Below are 15,856 nucleotides of genomic sequence, written 5' to 3' on the forward strand. Positions count from 1 at the left end.
CTATGAGAGCCTTGATCTTTTCAGGGTTTGCCTCTATTCCTCGGGAGTTGACAATAAACCCAAGGAATTTCCCAGAACCCACTCCAAACGAACATTTGAGGGGGTTTAATTTCATGTTATACTTCCTCAAGATTGCAAAGCAATCCTCTAAGTCTCCCACGTGCCCCTCAGCTTCTTTCGACTTCACCAGCATATCATCTACGTATACCTCCATGCTTTTGCCGATTAAGTCACGAAACATGCCATTCACCAGGCGCTGGTAGGTAGCTCCTGCATTCTTTAACCCGAAGGGCATCACTCTATAGCAATAGAGCCCTATATCCGTTCGGAAGCTGGTATGTTCTTCATCAGGAGGATGCATGCTGATTTGGTTGTATCCCGAATATGCGTCCATGAAGGACAAGGTCTCGTGACCAGAGGTTGCATCCACCAACTGGTCTATTCTCGGTAAAGGGAAACAATCCTTCGGGCATGCTTTGTTTAGATCAGTAAAATCTACACAAGTCCTCCATTTTCCATTGGGTTTAGGCACCAAGACTGGGTTTGAAACCCAAGCTGGGTAGTATGCCTCTCTAATAAACCCGTTCTCCTTCAACCGCTCTACTTCCTCCTTAAGAGCCTTTGCTCGATCCTTGTCAAGTAACCTCCTCTTCTGCTGTACCGCTGGATACCTTTCATCTACGTTGAGCACATGGCTGATCACAGTTGGTGAGATACCCACCATATCCTTGTGAGACCAGGCGAAGACATCCTGATTCCTTCGCAAGAACTCTATCAGTTGTGCTCTCACCTCAGCTTTCAATTTCTTCCCAATCTTGACCCCTCTTGTCGGGTCATTCTCATCTATAGGGACCTCCTCTAATTCCTCGGACGGTCCCACATCACTCTCATAATCCCCAAAGCGAGGATCAATATCTCTTTCCTCGCTTTGGGCAACGCCCTATTTGGTGACTTCATCACCTGATGGGGTCTTCTGCTTTTTCGAACTGGGAGTGCTCTCCTGGTCACACCCCTTCAACACCTCTTCATCGTTTACTACAACAAGACTCTGGTCTACGTCCATCTCATCCACTTCCCCTCCTTCAACACACACAATCATGTTGTTTTCCTTGGCACCTTTCTTTGCCTTAGCTATGGAGGCATTATAACACTCTCTAGCTTCCCTTTGGTCTCCTTGGACGTAGCCTACGCCAACGCTGGTCGGGAACTTCATAGAGAGGTGCCAAATTGAAACTACCGCATGCAAGTTGGTGAGTAGTGGTCGACCAATAACCACATTGTAGGCAGACGGGCAGTCAACAATCAAAAATTCAGTCATCACGGTTTCATGCTTGGGAGCTTCCCCTGTGGTGACTGGCAACTTTATTGTTCCAGCTGGTGATAGTCCCTCTCCAGTAAACCCGTAAATGACGTGAGAGCATGGTTTCAAGTCATTGATGGATAGCTTCATTTTTTCAAAAGAGGACTTATAAATAATGTTTACGGAACTTCCCGTATCAACCAGACATCTTTTCACCTTCATGTTAGCTATTTGAACTGTCACTACGAGAGGGTCATTGTGAGGATACCTCACGTGTTTGGCATCCTCCTCAGTGAAGGTGAGGGACTCACTTTCATACCTTGGGTTCTTTGATGGTCTCTCCTCCATCGTCATAACCTCGGATGTGGACGCTGCCTCCAACTCATGACGAAGGGTGCGAGCATATCTTTCCCTCGCCTTGCTGCTATCACCCGCAAGATGTGGTCCTCCACATATTGTATCTAGTGTGAAGTCCACAGGTTCAGGTTGCAAAGGTGGGGACCGTTGTCGCTTGAACCCAGGATTATTGTTGCTTCCCTCTCCTTGGGTTTTCTCTGCCTTATATTTTTTTAGTTTCCCCGAACGGAGGAGAAACTCTATCTCATCCTTAAGGTGGTTACACTCGTTCGTGTCATGACCATAGTCTCCATGGAAACGACAGAACTTGTTCTTATCCCTCTTACTCATTTCCTTCTTGATTGGAGGGGGCCTTCGGTAAGGGACCTCCTGATGGCTGGCTAGATAGATCTCCGCTCGGGTTGCCGAAAGAGTAGTGTAGTTGGTGAATCGAGGTTCATACCTCGTGGGTTTGTCATTCGACCCAGACTTAGCTTTCTTCTCACTGCGGTGGTCAGACCCGTTATTCCCACGTTTCTTACTACCGCCTTGATCATTTCCGCTATCCTTTGGAGTATCCCCCGATCCACTTGGGTTGTTCAACCCGTTCTCTCCTTTCTCAATGGCATCGTCCAACTTCATGTACTTATCTGCACGGTCCAAGAACTGTTGTAAAGTTGAAATTGGATGGCGGTGAATGCTGTCCCACAAAGGACTTCGATAAATAATACCCGAGGAGATCGCAACCATCTTCCCTTCATCTCCAACAGCGGTAGCCCGATTGGCTTCTCTCATAAACCTCTGTATGTAGTTCTTGAGAGATTCATCTTTGCCTTGCCTAATATCCACCAAGTGGTTGGCATAAACTGGAGGGGTTCGGGCAGTGCTAAACTGCCTGCAGAACTCCTTCCTAAAGCTCTCCCAAGAGGTGATGGAGTCGGGTTTGAACTTCCAGTACCACTCTTGGGCAGTGTCTGACAAGGTGGTGGGGAAGACTCTACAGCGGTAATCGTCACTCACCCCAAGCAGCTCCATCTGATCTTCGAACTTCCCAACGTGTCTCACCGGGTCTGCCTTTTCTGTATAAACTGGCAATATCGGCGCCTTGTATTTCCTTGGTGGTTGGGCTGCTCTTATTCTAGCACAAAAAGGGCTACCATTTCTGTGGTCTACTGGATCAATAACTGGTTGTTTGGATAAACCTTGTACTGCCGCCGTCAAAGCATCAAGCTGGGCTTGGATGGCTGGGGCCACTGCTGGGGACGCACTTTCGGGACCGCTAGGTCGGGCACTCCTATCCAGCGCATCCACGTCAAGTATTTCTACTCGACTAGTAGGACGGATCGGCTCCTGCCCTTCGAACGGAGCGGTCCTCCTTCTGTCATCAATGATGTCCCTTAGGTCCTTCTGAGCAGTGTTTTTTCCCAACCGGTCGAACACCGTACTCCGAGTCTTTTCGGAGGGTCTATTAGGTGGAGCGTGCTCTTTGCCATTACGCTGGTTGGGATGTCGTGGTGGCTTCCCCGTTTGAGCTGGTTGATTATCTCCCTCTCGTCGGTTATTATTCTTCTCTTTCGACTGGTTGGTGTGGTAACTGTCACCTTCATCACGCCCATGTCCATCTTTGAAGTGTGAAGTTTCCTTGCCACGAGGGGCTTTGTTATGCCCCTGCTCAGAAGGTGTTTTCTTACTGCCAGACTTATGACTTCCTGACCTGGAAGTCTCTGATCTATGGCTCCTTGAGGGGGTCTTAGAATTCCCCCTTTGGGTAGAGGCAGTGCGTGATCGTACTCCTTCCTCCTCATGACCAGGTGGGTTACCACCACCTCTTGCTGGTCTATCAGCTTTCTTTTGACCAGCCTCTATGGTCCTTGCTTTTTGAGTGGGTATCACCCCAGGCATAGCTTGAGCATTGGCTCGGGTCAACTGCGCAGCTGCCTCCAGAGCAAGTGCAGCTTCGCGGTGTCGCCTGTCGGCCTCCTCTTGCTGTCGACGGATCTCCTCGCTCCTAGCGTCCATCTCTTGTCTCTGCTTGGCCATTTCCTCAGCAAAGGCCTCCTGCCTAGCATTGAACTGGGCCAACTCATCCTGGAACGCGCTCATGGTCTCCTGGAGCTCCTCAACTTCAGGAGCTACATCCTCAAGAACGACCCTAGGCTCATTCTCACGATCTTGAACGTTAGGATTTTCCGATCTAGCATGCTCCCTGGAGGTGCTTGCCCTCTTGGAGGCCGCAGTGGTGTTCTTAGGCGCCATATCGCTTTAGGGACTGTCTGTTTTCTCTTCAGGCTCTCAATGAAAGCACCAAAATGGTGACTGTGAATTTAGCCAACGACGTGAGAACGTCAACTACGACAACCTTCAAGAGAATTATAAACGACAACAGACAGTTTTTTATGAACGGAAGTAAATAACACAAGGTTTTTATAGTGGTTCAGCCCCGATGATCGGTAATAGCCTAATCCACTTAGAGATTTTATTACTATATTCACACTCAAGATCAGATGAACCTTGTCAACTGAGTTTCTTCAGTGTGAGATACTCCAGAATACAAAAATGGGTTTTTCTCAAGAACAACACACTTTCTCTCTCTAGAATACAGATTCACTCTCAATTTTTGCCAAAAGTCCTTTTACGATCCTCCCAAGTCCCTATTTATAGACCTGGGTTCTCAACTGATATCCCCTTTTGATAGGGATATTCTATTATTTACCTAATATTTATATTACAAAATAAACGTTCAAAATATAACTGATCCCTAATTTCGAGTGAGGATTGAGTGATTCCCGGATGCTTGGACCAATTCTCACTGAAGTAGTTTCGGGCAGTTTGACGTAGCTTCTCATGCATGTTGGCTATTCTTCAAGCTTTACGTAGGTCAAAGGTGGCATACGCATGGCTATCCTTGGACCAAAGGCCAACTACACTCGAGGTATACTCCCCCATTGTGTCCGATCGGACACAATGGTTGTCTTCTTTGGCTTAAGGTGGTTCAGACCACCTTATTCGACTCCTTCAATCGAGGTCCAACATGACCTTACACTTTGCTCCTCGGACCAACATGGTCCGAGCCATCTTCTTCCTAGCATATCCTCGGACCAACTTGGTCCAAGCGCTCCTGCAGGTATCTTGCGCGATCGGGGGAGGTCATGTGCGATCGGGGGAGGTCTTATGCGATCGGGCATAATGCCCCTTGGACCTAAATGGTCCAAGCTTCCTTTGCTTAACCAAGGTCCGATCGGACCTTGGTCCTCTCTCTTCGGACCTAGGTGGTCTGAGCCACCACCTCTCCTTGATCAAAATGGTCCAAGGGCTCCTGCAGGTGTCTTGCGCGATCGGGGGAGGTCATGTGCGATCGGGGGAGATCTTGTGCGATCGGGCATAATGCCCCTTTACTTGGACCTAAATGGTCCAAGCTTCCTTCGCCTAACCAAGGTCCGATCGGACCTTGGTCCTCTCTTTTCGGACCTAGGTGGTCCGAGCCACCACCTCTCCTTGGATCAAATTGGTCCAAGGTACCCACAAGACCACGTTCGATCGGGCACACACCCTTCTCCTTGGGCCAACTAGGTTTGAACCCCTTCGCTCAACCAAATGCTCGATCGGGCATTAGGCTTCTCTCCTCGGACCAAGGTGGTCCGAGCCACCATCTATTCCTCCTTGGACCTGAATGGTCGAAGGTACCTCCTATGTGTATGCTCGATCGGCCACTATGTGGCTTTCCCCTTTTGAGTAAAACTTGAGCCTTATTCTTTTTGAACTTATTCGAGCCAAGCTTAACAAGAGGTCCCCTAAGCTTAGGTCCGATCGGACCTACTGTTTTTATATCTTGAACCAAAATTCATACCTCCCTTTCACTTTCTTGGTCTTGGCACCAATTTAATTATATGGGTCTTTAAACTGAGGTCTGAGCCAAGCAACCCCCAGTCTAAATACTCTCTCCGATTGGGCGTATTTGGCTTGACCCTCTGTCCCATTCCTTAACTAATGTATTAGGCCATTACTAAGCCAGATCACCCTACTAACTCGTGCCACGTGTCCATTTCACCGCCACGTCATTCTTTTCAAATTTTTGGGATAACACCTTTGAGCATTCATCGTGCTTGGTTCCTGGAGAACCTTAGATCCTGGAGCATTCATCTTGCTTGGTTCCTTGAGAACATCGGAACCTTTGACAATTCATCTTGCGTGGTTCCTTGACATCCTCAAAACCTTGAGCATTCTTCTTGTTTGGTATCTTGAGGCACTCAGAAACTTTTCGCATTCAACTTGCTCGGTTCATGGAGAATCTCAGAACCTGGAGCATTCATCTTGCTCGGTTCCTAGAGAACCTCAGAACCATTGTGCATTCATCTTGCTCAGTTCAGTTAGGTCCCCAGAATCATGAGAAATCATCTTGCTGGGTTCCTAGAGGTCATCAGAACCTTTGAGCATTCATCATGCTCGGTTCCTGGAGAATCTCAGATCTTGGAGCATTCATCTTGCTGGGTTCATTGAGAACCTTGGAACCTTTGACCATTCATCTAATTTGGTTCCTTGAGGTCCTCAGAACCATGAGAATTCCTCTTGTTTGGTTCCTTGAGGCCATCAGAACCTTTGAGAATTTATCTTGCTCGGTTCATGGAGAATCTCAGAACCTGGAGCATTCATCTTGCTCAGTTCCTAGAAAACCTAAGAACCATTGAGCATTCGTCTTGCTCGGTTTGATGAGGTCCTAGAAACCTTGAGCATTCTTCTTGCTGGGTTCCTAGATGTCATCGGAACCTTTGAGCATTCTTCGTGCTCGGTTCCTGGAGAACCTCAGATCCTGGAGCATTCATCTTGCTCGATTCCTTTAGGACCTGGGAACCTTTGCCCATTCATATTGCTTGGCACCTTGAGGTCATTAGAACCTTGAGAATTCTTCTTGTTTGGTTCCTTAAGGCTCTCTGAACCTTTGAGCATTCATCATTCTCGGTTCAAGGAGAATCTCAGAACCTGGAGCATTCATCTTGCTCGGTTCCAAGAGAACCTCAGAACCATTGAGCATTCATCTTACTCGGTTGGACGAGGTCCTCGGAACCTTGAGCATTCTTCTTGCTTCATTCCTAGAGGTCCTTAGAACCTTTGACCATTCATCTTGCTTGGTTCCTGGAAAACCTCAGAACCTGGAGCATTCATCTTTCCTAGTTCCTAGAGAACCTCATAATTTTTGAGCATTTTGTTTACTTGGTTCCGAGAGGTCCTCGAAACCTTTGGGCATTCATCTTGCTTGGCTCCTGTAAAACCTCTGACCCGGCAGTATTCATCTTGCTCGGTTCCTAGTGAAAATTAAAACCATAGAGCATTCATCTTGCTCGATTCCTTAGGGTCCCAGGAACCTTGAACCTTCTTCTTGCTTGGTTCCTAGAGGTTATCAGAACCTGTGAGCATTCAACTTGTTCGGTTCCTGGAGAACCTTGGAACCTGGAGCATTCATCTTGCTCGATTCCTAGAGAACCTCGGAACCTTTGAGAATTCATCTTGATTGGTTCCTTGAGGTTCTTGGAACCTTGAACATTTTTCTTGGTTGGTTCCTTGAGGCACTTGGAACCTTTGATCTTTCATCTTGCTAGGTTTCTAGAGAACCTCGAAACTTGGAGCATTCTTCTTGCTCGGTTCCTAGAGAACCTTGGAAACTTTCAGAATTCATCTTGCTAGGCTCCTTGATGTCCTCGAACCTTTTTCTTGCTTGGTTCCTAGAGGTCATCAGAACCTTTGAGCGTTAATCTGACTCTGTTCCTAGAGAACCTCAGAACCAAGAGTTCTCATCTTGCATGGTTCCTAGAGAACCTCGAAACCTTTGAGAATTCATCTTGCTCGGTTCCAGGAGGACCTTAGAATCTTGAGCAATCTTCTTGCTTAGTTCCTAGAGGTCATCAGAACCTTTGAACAATCATCGTGCTTGGTTCCTGGAGAACCTCGGATCCTCTAGCATTCATCTTTCTTGGTTCCTAGAGTACCTCAAAACCTTTGAGCATTCATCTTGCTCAGTTCCTTGAAGTCCTAGGAACCTTGAAACTTCTTCTTGTTTGGTTCGTAGAGAACCTCGGAACCTGGAGCATGCATCTTGCTCGATTTCTAAAAATCCTTGGATCCTTTGAGCATTCATCTTGCTCTGTGCCTTGAGGTCCTAGGAATCTTGAGCATTTTCTTGCTAGGTTCCTAGAGATTATCAGAACCTTCTGAGCATTCATCTTGTTCGGTTTTGGGAGAACCTCGGATCCTTGAGCATTCATCTTGCTCAGTTCCTAGAGAACATCAGAACCCTTGAGCATTCATTTTACTTGGTTCCTCGAGGTCCTCGGAACTTGGAGCATTATCTTGCCCGGTTCCTAGAGAACCTTGGAAACTTTGAGCATTGGTCTTGCTCGGTTCCAAGAGGTCCTCAAAACCTTTGAGCATTCATTTTGTTCAGTTCCTAGGGGTCCTCGAAACATTTGAGCATTGGTCTTGCTCGGTTCCTAGAGTTCCTCGAAACCTTTGAGCATTCATCTTGTTCGGTACTTGAAGAACCAAAGAACCTGGAGTATTCATCCTGCTTAGTTCCTAGAGAACCTCGAAGCCTTTGAGCATTCATCTTGCTTGGTTCCTTGAGGTCCTTAGATCTTTGAGCATTATTCTTGTTTGGTACATGGAGAATCTCGGAAAATGGAGAATTCATCTTGCTCGGTTCCTAGAGAACTTCAGAACAATTGAACATTCATCTTGCTCGGTTCGATTAAGTCCTCAAAATCTTGAGCATTCTTCTTGCTCTAAACTGGCAGTATTCATCTTACTCAGTTCCTAGAGAACATCAAAACCATTGAACATTCATCTTGCTTAGTTCCTTGAGGTCCCAAGAACCTTAAACCTTTTTCTTGCTTGGTTCCTAGAGGTTCTTGGAACCTGTGAGTATTCATCTTGTTCGGTTCCTGGAGAACCTCAGAACCTGGAGGATTCATCTTGCTCGATTCCTAGAGAACCTCGGAACCTTTGCGCATTCATCTTGCTTGTTTCATTGAGGGTCTTGGAACCTTGAACATTTTTCTTTGTAGCTTCCTTGAGGCGCTTGGAACCTTTGATCTTTCATCTTGCTCAATTCCTAGAGAACCTCAAAAGCTGGAGCATTCTTCTTGCTCGGTTCCTAGAGAACCTTGGAACCTTTCATAATACTTCTTGCTAGGCTCCTTGATGTAGTTGGAACCTTGAGCATTCTTCTTTCTTGGTTACTAGAGGTCCTTGGAACCTTTGAGCGTTAATCTTTCACTGTTCCTAGAGAACCTCAGAACCAAGAGGTTTCATCTTTCTCAGTTCCTAGAGAACCTCGAAACCTTTGAGAATTCATCTTGCTCGGTTTCATGAGGTACTAAGAACCTTGAGCATTCGTATTGCTTGGTACTTAGAGGTCATCAGAACCTTTGAGCATTCATTTTGCTTGGTTCCCGGTGAACCTTGGATCCTCTAGCATTCATCTCTCTCGGTTCCTAGAGAACCTCAAAACCTTTGACAATTCATCTTGCTCGGTTCCTTGAGGTCCTAGGAACCTTGAGCCTTCTTCTTGCTTTGTTCGTAGAAAACCTTGGAACCAGGAGCATTCATCTTGGTCACTATCTAGGAATCCTTGGATCCTTTGAGCATTCATCTTGCTCGGTGCCTTGAGGTCCAAAGAACCTGGAGCATTTTCTATCGAGGTTCCTAGAGATCATCGAAACTATCTGAGCATTCATGTTTTTCAGTTTCGGGAGTAACTCAGAACCTGAAGCATTGATCTTGCCCTATTCCTAGAGACATCAGAACCCTTGAGCATTCATTTATCTTGGTTCCTTGAGGTCCTCGGAACTTGGAGCATTCATCTTGCTCGATTCCTAGAGAACCTTAGAAACTTTGAGCATTGGTCTTGCTCAGTTCCTAGAGGTCCTCAAAACCTTTGAGCATTCATCTTGTTCGATTCCTACAGGTCCTCGAAACTTTTGACCATTGGTCTTGCTCGGTACCTAGAGTTCCTCGAAACCTTTGAGTATTCATCTTGTTCGGTTCCTAGAGAACCTCAGAACTTGGACTATTCATCTTGCTTGGGTCCTAGATAACCTCGAAACCTTTGAGCATTCATCTTGCTTGGTTTCTTGAGGTCCTCAGAACCTTGAGCATTCTTCTTGTTTTGTTCCTTGATGCCCTTGGAGCCTTTGAGAATTCATCTTGCTCGGTACATGGAGAATCTCGAAACCTGGAGCATTCATCTTGCTCAGTTCCTACAGAACCTCAAAACCATTGTGCATTCATCTAGCTCGGTTCGATGACGTCCTCAGAACCTTGAGCATTCTTCTTGCTTGGTTCCTAGAGGTCATCAGAACCTTTGAGCATTCATCGTGCTCGGTTCCTGGAGAACCTCAGATGCTGGAGCATTCATCTTGCAAGATTCCTTGAGAACCTCAGAACCTTTGACCATTCATCTTGATTGGATCCTTGAGGTTCTCAGAACCATGAGCATTCTTCTTGTTTGGTTTCTTGAGGCCCTCAGAACCTTTCAGCATTCATCTTGCTTGGTTCATGGGGAATCTCAGAACCTGGAGCATTCATCTTGTTCGATTCCAAGAGAACCTCATAACCATTGAGCATTCATCTTGCTCGATTCCAGGAGGTCCTCAAAACCATGAACATTCATCTTGCTGGGTTCCAGAGGTCATCGGAATCTTTGAGCATTCATCGTGTTCGGTTCATGGAGAACCTCAGATCCTGGAGCATTCATCTTGCCTGGTTCCTTGAGAACCTCGGAACCTTTGTCCATTCATCTTGCTTGGTTCCTTGAGGTCCTCAGAACCTTGAGAATTCTTCTTGTTTGGTTCCTTGAGGCCCTCAGAACCTTTGAGCATTCATCTTGCTCGGTTCATGGAGAATCTCAGAACCTGGAGTATTCATCTTGCTCGATTCCTAGAGAACCTCAAAACCATTGAGAATTTATCTTCCTCGGTTCGATGAGGTCCTCAGAACCTTGAGCATTCTTCTTGCTTGGTTCATAGATGTCATCGGAACCTTTGAGCATTCATCGTGCTCGGTTCCAGGAGAACCTCAGATCCTGGAGCATTCATCTATCTCGTTTCCTTGAGAACCTGGGAACCATTGACCATTCATCTTGCTTGATTCGTTGAGGTCCTCAGAACCTTGATAATCCTTCTTGTTTGGTTCCTTGAGGCCCTCAGAACCTTTGAGCATTCATCTTGCTTGGTTCATGGAGAATCTCAGAACCAGGAGTATTCATCTTGCACAGTTGCTAGAGAACCTCAGAACCTTTGAGCTGTCATCTTGCTTGGTTCAATGAGGTCCTCGTAACCTTAAGCGTTTTGGTTGCTTAGTTGCTAGAGGTGATCGGAACCTTTGAGCATTCTTCTTGCTCAGTTGCAGGAGAACCTCAGATCCTGGAGCATTCATCATGCTTGCATCCTAGAGAACCTCAGAACCTGTTTGCATTGATCTTGCTCAGTTCCTCGAGGTCCTCGAAACCTTGAGCATTCTTCTTGCTTCATTCCTAGAGGTCCTCAGTACCTTTGAGCATTCATCCTGCTCGGTTCTTGGAGAGCCTCAGAACCTAGAGCATTCATCTTTTATGGTTCCTAGAGAACCTCAGAATAATTGAGAATTCAATTTACTTGGTTCCTCGAGGACCTCAGAACCTTTGAGCATTCATCTTGCTTGGTACCTGTAAAACCTCGGAACCTGGAGTATTCATCTTGCTTGGATCCTAGAGAACCTCAAAACTTTTGACCATTCATTTCGCTCGATTCCTTGAGGTCCTGGGGTCCTTGAGCCTTCTTCTTGCTTGGTTCTTAGAGAACCTCGAAACCTGGAGCATTCAACTTGCTCAGTTTCTAGGAAACCGTGGATACCTTGAGCATTCTTCTTGCTCGGTGCCTTGAGGTCCTAGGAACCAGGAGCATTTTCTCGCTAGGTTCCTAGAGGTCATCGGAACCTTTGAGCATTCATCTTGTCCGGCTTCGGGAGAACATTGGATCCTGGAGCATTCATCTTGCTCAATTCCTAGAGAACATTAGAATCCTTGAGAATTCATTTTACTTGGTTCCTCGAGGTCCTCGAAACGTGGAGCATTATCTTGCTCGGTTCCTAGAGAACCTTCAAAACTTTAAGCATTGGTCTAGCTCGGTTTCTAGAGGTCTTGAAAACCATTGAGCATTCATCTTGTTCAATTCCTAGAGGTCATCGAAACCTTTGAGAATTGGTCTTGCTGAAATCCTAGAGTTCCTCAAAACCTTTGAGCATTCATCTTGTTTTGTTCTTGGAGAACCACAGAACCTGGAGTATTCACCTTGCTCGGTTCCTAGAGAACCTTTAAGCCTTTGAGAATTCATCTTGCTTGGTTCTTTGAGGTCCTTAGAACCTTGAGCATTATTCTTGTTTGGTTCCTTGATGCCCTCGGAACCTTTGAGCATTCATCTTGCTCGGTACATGGAGAATCTCGATACCTGGAGCATTCATCTTGCTCGGTTCCTAGAGAACCTCAAAACCATTGAGCATTCATCTTGCTTGGTTTGATGAGGGTCTCAGAACATTGAGCATTCTTCTTGTTTGGTTCCAAAAGGTCATCAGGACCTTTGAGCATTCATCATGCTCGGTTCCTGGAGAACCTCAGATCCAGAAGAATTCATCTTGCTCGGTTCCTTAAGAACCTTGGAACCTTTGACCATTCATCTTGCTTGGTTCCTTGAGGTCCTCAGAACCTTGAGCATTCTTCTTGTTTGGTTCCTTGATGCCCTCGGAACCTTTGAGCATTCATCTTGCTCGTTACATGGAGAAGCTCAAAACCTGGAGAATTAATCTTTCTCAGTTCCTAGAGAACCTCAGAACCATTGAACATTCATCTTGCTCGGTTCGATGAGGTTCTCAGAACCTTGAGCATTCTTCTTGCTTGTTTCATAAATTTCATCAGAACCTTTGAGCATTCTTCGTGCTCGGTTCATGGAGAACCTCAGATCCAGGAGCATTCATCTTTCTCGGTTCCTTGAGAACCTCGGAATCTTTGACCATTCATCTTTCTTGGTTCCTTGACGTCCTCAGAATCTTGAGCATTCTTCTTCTTTGGTTCCTTGAGGCCCTCGGAACCTTTGAGCATTCATCTTGCTCGGTTCATGGAGAATCTCAGAATGTGGAGCATTCATCTTGCTCGGTTCCTAGAGAACCTCAGAATAATTAAGAATTCATCTTGCTCGGTTCTGTGACGTCCTCAGAACCATGGGCATTCATCTTGCTGGGTTCCTAGAGGTCATCGGAACCTTTGAGCATTCATCGTGCTCGGTTCCTGGAGAACCTTAGATCCTGGAGCATTCATCTTGCTTGGTTCCTGGAGAACCTCGAAAATTTTGACCATTCATCTTGCTTGGTTCCTTGAGATCCTCAGACCCTTGAGCATTCTTCTTGTTTGGTTCCTAGAGGCCCTCAGAATCTTTGATAATTTATATTGGTCAGATCATGGAGAATTTCAGAACCTGGAGCATTCATCTTGCTCTGTTCCTAGAGAACCTCAGTACCATTGAACATTAATCTTGCTCGGTTTGATGAGGTCCACAAAACCTTGAGCATTCTCCATGCTTGGTTCCTAGATGTCATCAGAACCTTTGAGTATTCATCGTGCTCAGTTCCTGGAGAACTTCAGATCCTGGAGCATTCATCTTTCTTGTTTCCTTGAGAACCTGGGAACCTTTGACTATTCATCGTGCTTGGTTCCTTGATGTCCTAAGAACCTTGAAAATTCTTCTTGTTTGGTTCCATGAGGCCCTCGGAACCTTTGAGCATTCATCTTGCTCAGTTCATGGAAAATTTCAGAACCAGAAGCATTCATCTTGTTCGGTTCCTAGAGAACATCAAAACCATTGAGCATTCATCTCGCTCAGTTTGATGAGGTCCTTGAAACCTTGAGCATTCTCCTTGCTTGGTTGCTAGATGTTGTAACGACCCAAATTCAGTGTTTAGGCTTTAGGGCCTGGGGAAGTGTGCCTGGAGGGCATGATGGGATTTTGTGTGTGACTTTATTAAGTTTAATGCATCATTATGATTTATTGCACGTTATATGACTATTGGATTATTTGAGATGCATGACTATGTGAATCAGTATGCATGTAAAACCGATTGTCTTAAAATGAGCATGATTGTAACTTGGCCATGTTAGGGCATAACTGTGATAATTGTACTATGTGAATCGTGCCATGTGAGTGTGATGTTTTATCAGGATGCACGCATCGAGACGGTCCTAGAGAGCCAGTTAGTCTAAAAGTCACAACGGGATGTTGTACCCGGCTCGGGAGGAGCCCAGGGGTACTTCGGGAATCTTATAAGTTGAGTTTAGAAAGAGTGATTAGTTATTGGTATTTTGGTAACCATTTGTAACTGCTGTGAGTAACAAGTTTTAAGATAGGAAGTGGTAGAATTGAAATGAAAGTGTTAAGACTTAAGTACCCTTGAAGGTTTAGCTTAGAAGGATTAGTAAGGAGGGGTAATTTGGTCTTTTGGCAAGGGTATAGACAAAAGGCAGCTGGGATATAGGGGGCACGGTTTGGAGTATTGGGCATTTAGTGTCTTGATAAAATTTGAAGAGAAGGAAAAGGAGAGAAGAGAAAGGCTAGGGCAAGCAAGAAGAAGAAGAAGAAGAGAAGGAGAAATGGGAGTCTAGGAGGGGATCAAGGACTTGTGTGGATTCTTCATTTGAGGTAAAGGTTTTATACATATCTAAGTATGGATTTTTGTTTTGATTTAAGGAATTTAAATGCCTAAGCTAAACATTGTTGGGTTTTGGGGTTAGTTGCTGAAATTTGAAATCATAGGAGTGGATCTTGGGTGTGTAGATGTTTTGAATTGATTCTAGTGTTTATAGGATGTTAGATTGTTCATATGAGGTTTGGATTTGAGTTTTGGGGTTTAGGTATTGGTTTGGGGTGATTTGGAGAGGTTAAAGCTCGGGGAAAATGCAGGAAAAACCCAGATTTTCTGGGTTCGCGATGGAGCGCCGCGGCCCTGTTCTTGGGTGCCGCGGCGCGAGGAGGTTTCAGGATGAGGGCATGGGCTCTGGGCGCCGCGGCCCTTGAGGGGTGTGCCGCGGCCCTAGGCCATTTTGGCAGCCCAAAAGTTGAGTTTTTGGGGCTTTTGCCCGGGGACTCGGGGGATGGTTCCGATACTTTGCTTTATGGATTTATAGGTCCCGGGAGTGCGGGATTGGTCCCGGGAAGTGGTTCTAGGCTTGGTTAGTATTGAAAGTGTTTTATGTGTGTTGTGACTAGGATTTCAGAGAGGCTCGTGCTAGAGGACCGTGCTCGTGATCGTGGTGCATCGGAAAGCACGGAATACAGGTAAGAAAACCGTAACACCCGAATTTAGGGCATGGCCCCACTGTGTGATTGTAGGGCGTGGCCCTGGATTGTATTACGTGCAAATGCTTAACCTTAAATGAACCGTGATGTGTGTGAATGTTTATTTTGAATGTACTATATGTGTGATTATGATGAAACGAGCGGCAGAGGCCGGGTACGGCGTAGGCCGGGGCGGCCGTGGGCCGAAAGTAACACACAGCACATGGGATGCTTATATTCAGGGTGGGACCCAAGGGATACATGAGTTAACCTCGCGGTGAGAACCGAAACTCCAGGCTTTGGTAAGGCCTTGGGAGCGGCATGGCCGTACTTGTTTATTATGATGGTTTTCCTATGTGTCAGTGAATTATTGCCAGCTTTTTGTGTTTGCATATGTTATGTGTTATTTGGGTTTTCTTGCTGGGCTTCGGCTCACGGGTGCTCCGTGTGGCAGGTAAAAGCAAGGAGTCAGTCAACCGGCCATGAGTATGGAGAGCGTGGGGGCGGCGCGTACATGTTCGGCCTGCCCGACTGCTTTGGTTGGGGGCATTTTGTATATGGTTGTATTTAACCATTCTTTTGATAGCTGATCAAGTGTAAATCTATTTTTTTGAATTGTAAACATTTTGTAAACCTTATTTTGGGATCCCGGATGTTATATATTTAACGTTTTCAATGAAGTTGACCATTTTAAAAGAATACAGCCTTAAACTCTGGTTTAATTACACTTTTGGTTTTAGAAACCACTTTGAGTCAATTAAATGCACAATTTCTGTTTTAAACTCACTTAGTAACGGCTCTAAGGTAGTAGGGCGTTACAACTTGGTATCAGAGCGAGCCAAGGTTTATTGGTTCTGGAGATCGACCGAAC

The sequence above is a fragment of the Humulus lupulus genome, chromosome 6 (assembly GCF_963169125.1).
Source record: "Humulus lupulus chromosome 6, drHumLupu1.1, whole genome shotgun sequence".
Classification (NCBI taxonomy): domain Eukaryota; kingdom Viridiplantae; phylum Streptophyta; class Magnoliopsida; order Rosales; family Cannabaceae; genus Humulus; species Humulus lupulus.